Source organism: Ovis aries, chromosome 14, assembly GCF_016772045.2.
Source record: "Ovis aries strain OAR_USU_Benz2616 breed Rambouillet chromosome 14, ARS-UI_Ramb_v3.0, whole genome shotgun sequence".
Classification (NCBI taxonomy): Eukaryota; Metazoa; Chordata; class Mammalia; order Artiodactyla; family Bovidae; genus Ovis; species Ovis aries.
The window spans coordinates 17,974,899-17,982,269 of record NC_056067.1 but is presented as its reverse complement, the minus strand read 5'-3'; positions in this window follow the sequence as shown (position 1 = coordinate 17,982,269).

The following is a 7,371-nucleotide window of genomic DNA, read 5'->3' as shown; positions in this document are numbered from 1 at the left end:
GGGTCTGACCCTCTGTCCTGGAAGATCTCACATCCTGAAGAGCAGTGAAGCCCGCGTGCCGCAGTTACGGAATCCCTCGCCTGGAGCCTATGCTCTCCAACAAGAGAAGCCACACAATGAGCATTGCAACTAAGGAGAGCCCCTTGCTGCAACCAGAGAAGGCCCACGCGCAGCAACAAAGACCCAGCCCAGCCAAAAAGAAAAGTGAATGTTCTGTTCCTAAAATCAAGAAGTAGACAAAAATGTCCATGCTTGCTACTTCTGTCCAAAATTGTAATGGAGTTTCTATCAGGCAATTACGGAGTAAAACATGATCAAAGGAATCCAGACGGGAAATGAAAAAGTAGAAGATGTGATCCGATCTTACATATAGAAAATCCTAAGGAATTCGCCAATAAGTTGTTAGAACCAACAAATGGGTTCAGCAAGGTTGCACGGTATAAGATCAGTATAAAAATAAAGTGTATTTCTCTGCATGAGATGGTTAGATAACATCACTGACTCAATAGATATGAGTTTGAGCAAACTCTGGGAGATAGTGAAGGACAGAGAAGCCTGGCGTGTTGCAGTCCATGGGGTTGCAAAGAGTCAGACACAAGTTAGTGACTGAACAACAGCATTTTTCTGCACTTGTAATGAACAGTCCAAAAATGGAATAAAGGAAACACATAGCATCAAAAATATTTAAGATACATTTAACAAAAGAAGGGCAAATCTTGTATCCTAAAAACTATAAAACATTATTGAAAGAAATTAATGAAGACCTAAAACATTGGAAAGACGTCTTACGTTCATGGATTAGAAGATAATATTGCTTAGATGGCAACATACCCCCAAATAATCTACAGAGTCAATGCAACAACCATTAAAATCCCAACAGTTTTTTTTTTTCCTGCAGAAATTGACAAGTTGATCCTAGAATTCTTGTGGAAATGCAAGGGATCCCAACAGCCAAAACAAATTTGAAAAAGAAATAAAGTCAGAGAACTTACACTTTCACATTTCCAAACTTTCTGCACAGAAAGTGCGGTACTGACCTGTAACAGACATATAGATCAGTGAAACAGAACTGAAAATTCAGAGACAAAACCTGCCTGTATAGTTAACTGATTTCTGACAAGGGTACCAAAACAATTCAACAGGGAAAGAATAGTCTTCTTAATAAATGTATATGCACATGCAAAATAATGAAGTTGTATCTCTGTCTTCACCATAAGCAAAATGGATCATGTAAGGGCCAAAACTATAAATCTCTTTGGAGAAAATAGGAATAAATATTTTTTAAATTAATTAATTTGGCTGCACAGAGTCTTAGTGGCGGCTCACAGGCTTCTCTGTAGCTATGGCTGTGCAGGTTGTGTAGCTCAGTAGTTGGGAAGTCCCAGGAATAAATCTTTGCTGCACACGCACCACAGGGGGTGAGAGTTCAATCCCTGGTTGGGGAACTAAGATCCTACATGCATTGTGGTATGGCCAAAAAATAAATAAAAACTTTGCACTTCAAAGGATACCACTGAGAAAGTGAAAAGAGAGACAACTCATAGACTGCTGGAAAGTATTTGTAAATCATGTATCTGATAAGGGATTCATACCCAGAATATATTAAAAACTCTTATAATCCAACAATAAAAAATGAATAAAGGATTTTAATAGATATTTGTCCAAAAAGAAAAATAGCAGTGGTCAATAAGTGTGTGAATGATGCACAGTTTCATTGGCCATAGGGAAAATGCAAATCAAAACCACGATGAAAATCTACTTCACATCTATGGAGGTGGTTAGAATAAAAAATATAGAGGGAGGGGACATATGTACACCTGTGGCTGATTCATTTGATGTGTGACAGAAAATAGCCAAATTCTGAAAAGCAATTATCCTTCAATTAAAAAATAAATAAATTTGAAAAAATATATAGATGATAACTGTTATTGAGGATATAGAGAAATTAGAACACTTGCTTGTGGGAATGTAAAGTTATATAGCCACATTCAAGAACAGTTTGGCATTAAAAAAAAATTAAATGAAAACTCCCATATGGCTTAGCAATTCCACTTCTATTTACTTATGAAAAATGAGAACATCAGTTCAATTCAGTCTCTCAGTCGAGTCCGACTCTCTGTGACCCCAGGAAGCACGGCAGGCCTTCCTGTCCATCACCAACTCTCGGAGTTCACCTAAACCCATTTCCATTGAGTCGGTGATGCCATCCAACCATCTCATCCTCTGTCGTCCCCTTCTCCTCCTGTCTTCAATCTTTCCCAGCAGCAGGGTCTTTTCCAATGAGTCAGTTCTTTGCCTCAGGTGGCCAAAGTATTGGAGTTTCAGCTTCAACATCAGTCTTCCCAATGAACACCCAGGACTGATCTCCTTTAGGATGGACTGGTTGGATGTTCTTGCAGTCCACTGGACTCTCAAGAGTCTTCTCCAACACCACAGTTCAAAAGCATCAATTCTTCGGCACTCAGCTTTCTTTATAGTCCAACTCTCACATCCATACGTGACTACTGGAAAACCATTGACTAGACGGACTTTAGTCGGCAAAGTAATGTCTCTGCTTTTGAATATGCTATCTAGGTTGGTCATAACTTTCCTTCCAAGGAGCAAGTGTCTTTTATTTCATGGCTGCAGTCACCATCTGCTGTGATTCTGGAGCCCCCCCAAAATACAGTCTCTTACTGTTCCCACTGTTTCCCCATCTACTTGCCATGAAGTGATGGGACCAGAGGCCATGATCTTAGATTTCTGAATGTCAAGTTTTAAGCCAACTTTTTCACTCTCCTCTTTCACTTTCATCAAGAGGCTCTTCAGTTCTTCACTTTCTGCCATAAGGGTGGTGTCATTTGCATATCTGAGGTTATTGATATTTCTCCCAGCAATCTTGATTCCAGTTTGTGCTTCATTCAGCCCGTCATTTTGCATGATGTACTCTGCATAGAAGTTAAATAAACAGGGTGACAATATACAGCCTTGATGTACTCCTTTCCCAATTTGGAACCAGTCTGCAGTTCCATGTCCAGTTCTAACTGTTGCTTCTTGACCTGCATACAGATTTCTCAGGAGGCAGGTCAGGTGGTCTGGTATTCCCATCTCTTGAAGAATTTTTCACAGTTTGTTGTGATCCACACAGTCAAAGGCTTTGGCATAGTCAATGCAGCAGAAGTAGATGCTTTTCTGCAACTCCCTTGCTTTTTCAATGATCCAACAGATGTTGGCAATTTGATCTCTGGTTCCTCTGCCTCTTCTAAATCCAGCTTGAACATCTGGAAGTTCATGGTTCATGTACTGTTGAAGCCTGAGTTGGAGAATTTTGAGCACTACTTTGCTAGTGCGTGAGATGAGTGCAATTGCGCAGTAGTCTGAACATTCTTTGGCACTGCCTTTCTTTGGGATTGGAATGAAAACTGACCTTTTCCAGTCCTGTGGCCACTGCTTAGTTTTCCAAATTTGCTGGCATATTGAGTGCAGCACTTTCACAGCATCATCTTTCAGGATTTGAAATAGCTCAACTGGAATTCCATCACCCCACTAGCTTTATTCGTAGTAATGCTTCCTAAAGCCCACTTGACTTTACATGCCAGGAATTCTGGCTCTAGGTGGGTGATCACACCATCATGATTATCTGGGTAGTGAAGATTTTTTTGTATAGTTCTTCTGTGTATTCTTGCCACCTCTTCTTAATATCTTTTGCTTCTGTTAGGTCCATACCATTTCTGTCCTTTATTGTGCCCATCTTTGCATGAAAAGTTCCCTTGGTATCTCTAATTTTCTTGAAGAGATCTCTAGTCTTTCCCAATCTATTGTTTTCCTCTATTTCTTTGCACTGATCACTGAGGAAAGCTTTCCTATCTCTCCTTGTTGTTCTTTGAAACTTTGCATTCAAATGGGTATATCTTTCCTTTTCTCCTTTGCCTTTTGCTTCTCTTCTTTTCGTAGCTATTGGTAAGACCTCTTCAGACAACCATTTTGCCTTTTTGCATTTCTTTTTCTTGGGGATGGTCTTGATCCCTGCCTCCTGTACAATGTCACAAATTTCCATCCATAGTTCTTCAGGCGCTCTGTCTATCAGATCTAATCCCTTGAATCTATTTGTCACTCCCACTGTATAATCGTAAGGGATTTGATTTAGGTCATACCTGAATGGTCTAGTGGTTTTCCCTACTTTCTTCAATTTAAGTCTGAATTTGGCAATAAGGAGTTCATGATCTGAGCCACAGTCAGCTCCCAGTCTTGTTTTTGCTGGCTGTGTAGAGCTTCTCCATCTTTGGCTGCAAAGAATATAATCAATCTGATTTTGGTATTGACCATCTGGTGATGTCCATGTGTAGAGTCTTCTCTTGCGTTGTTGGAAGAGGGTGTTTGCTATGACCAGTGGGTTTTCTTGGCAAAACTCTGTTAGCCTTTGCCCTGCTTCATTCTGTACTCCAAGGCCAAATTTGCCTGTTACTCCAAGTATTTCTTGACCTCCTACTTTTCCATTCCAGTCCCCTATAAAGAAAAGGGCATCTTTTTGGGGTGTTAGTTCTAGAAGATCTTGTAGGTCTTCATAGAACCGATCAACTTCAGCTTCTTCAGCGTTACTGGTCAGGGCATAGACTTGGATTACTGTGATACTGAGTGGTTTGCCTTGGAAACAGAGATCATTCTGTCATTTTTGAGACTGCATCCAAGTACAACATTTCAGACTTTTTTGTTGACCATGATGGCTACTCCATTTCTTCAAAGGGATTCTTGCCCACAGTAGTAGATCTGTGGTCATCTGAGTTAAATTCACCCATTCCAGTCCATTTTAGTCCGCTGATTCCTAAAATGTCGATGTTCACTCTTGCCATCTCCTGTTTGACCACTTCCAATTTGCTTTGATTCACGGACCTAACATTCCAGGTTTCTATGCAATATTGCTCTTTACAGAGTCGGACTTTACTTCCATCACCAGTCACATCCACCACTGGGTGTTGTATTTGCTTTGGCTCTGTCTCTTCATTCTTTCTGGAGTTAGTTCTCCACTGATTTCCAGTAGCATATTGGGCACCTACCAACCTTGGGAGCTCATCTTTCAGTGCCCTATCTTTTTGCCACTAGCATAGGGTACAACACAGATGAACCTTGAAAACATTTAGCTAAGTGAAATAAACCAGCCAGAAAGAACTCATATTGTATAATATGATTCCATTTATATGATATGTCAGACTTGGCAAATCTGTAGAGATGTAAAGTAGACTATCGTTTCTCAGAGGGAAGTTGGGGAAAAATGAGGAGTGTCTGCTAATGCATAGGGGGTTTCTCTCTGGGGCAATGAAAATGTTATAACAATGATTTTGGTGATGATGACACAACTCTGTGAATAAACTAAAACCCACTGAACAGTGTGCTTTAAATCGGTAAATCGTATGGGATGTGAATTGCTCACGTGCTCGGTCATGTCTGACTCTTTGCAACCCTTTGGACTGAAGCCCACCAGGCCCCTCCATCTGTGGGATTTTTCAGGCAAGAGTACTGATACTGGAGTGGGTTGTCATTTCCTCCTCTAGGGGAATCTTCCCAATCCAGGGGTCAAACCCATGTCTCCTATGTTGCAGGTGGATTCTTAACCACTGAGCTATGGGGGAAACCCATGACAAGTGAATCACATCTCAATAAAGCTGTTACACACTAAACAAATAAGCTCTTTGTTTAAGCAAAAGTTTTGGCATTGTTCTTTCCTTCTCTGGACTATTACTTCCTTTCCATTTTCTCATGGAGTTGTTTTCTAACAAACTATATTTTATGCGGAGAAGGCAATGGCACCCCACTCCAGTACTCTTGCCTGGAAAATCTCATGGATGGAGGAGCCTGGTAGGCTGCAGTCCATGGGGTTGTGAAAGTCGGACATGACTGACCGACTTCATTTTCACTTTTTACTTTCAAGCATTGGAGAAGGAAATGGCACCCCACTCCAGTGTTCTTGCCGGGAGAATCCCAGGGACGGGGGAGCCTGGTGGGCTGCCATCTATGGGATCGCACAGAGTCGGACACCACTGAAGTGACTTAGCAGCAGCAGCAACAGCATATGTTATGCTTGAAAAAAAAAATTGGAATTGAGTATCTGATTTCTCTGTAATAAAACTGTGCATTTAAATTAAATTTTTTAAATTTAAAATTTCTTGTGTCCAAGGGGTCTATTAAGAATAGTATTCTGGACTTGCCTGGTGGTACAGTGGATAGGAATCCTCCTGCCATTGCAGGGGACATGGGTTTGATCCCTGGTCTGGGAAGATTCCATGTGCTGCAGGGCAACTAAGTCCATGTGTCACAACCACAGAGCCTGGACTCTAGAGCCCATGAGCTGCGATGACTGAGCCTGTGAGCCCTAGAGCCCATGCTCTGCAACAAGAGAGTCCACAGCAGTGAGAAGCCCTCGCACCACAATGAAAGCCTGTGTAAAGCAAGGAAGACCCAGCATCGCTCCACCCACCCCTCCCCCCCCAAAAAAAAGCATTCTGAATTGTGTTGAGTAATAAACTATATTTGGTAAGCAATTGATCAAGGCAAGGTGGCTCAGACAGTAAAGCGTCTGCCTGAAATGCAGGAGACCCAGGTTCGATCCTTGGGTCAGGAAGATCCCCTGGAGAAGGAAATGGCAATCCACTCCAATACTCTGGCCTGGAAAATCCCATGGACAGAGAAGCCTGGTAGGCTACAGTCCATGGGGTTGCAAAGAGTCAGACACGACTGAGTGACTTCACTTTCTTGATCAAGGCAATATAAATATATTATAATAAATAACAACAAACAGGATAAAATTTGATTGGAAATCTATCTCTTAATGAGATAAGTATGCTGCTGCTGCTGCTAAGTCACTTCAGTCGTGTCTGACTCTGTGCGACCCCATAGACGGCAGCACACCAGTCTCCCCTGTCCCTGGGATTCTCCAGGCAAGAACACTGGAGTGGGGTGCCATTTCCTTCTCCAATGCATGAAAGTGAAAATTGAAAGTGAAGTTGCTCAGTCGTGTCCGACTCTGTGTGACCCCATGGACTACAGTCTACCAGGCTCCTCCATCCATGGGATTTTCCAGGCAAGAGTACTGGAGTGGGGTGCCATTGTCTAAAAGTTAGGTCATGAGCATTACTTAGTGCTAGCATCCAATTGCAATTCCATTTTTTTTTCAACTTTATTGGTGTATAACTGACAAATAAAAATTGTATATGAAGTGTACAATATGATGATTTATTTTATCTGTGCATTGTGAAAGGATTACCACAATCAAGCTAATTAACACTTTTTGTCTGTGTGTGATGAGAGCACTCAAGATCTACACTCAGAACTCTCAAGTGTATCAGTTCAGTTCAGTTCATTTCAGTCCCTCAGTCGTGTCCGACTCTTTGCAACCCC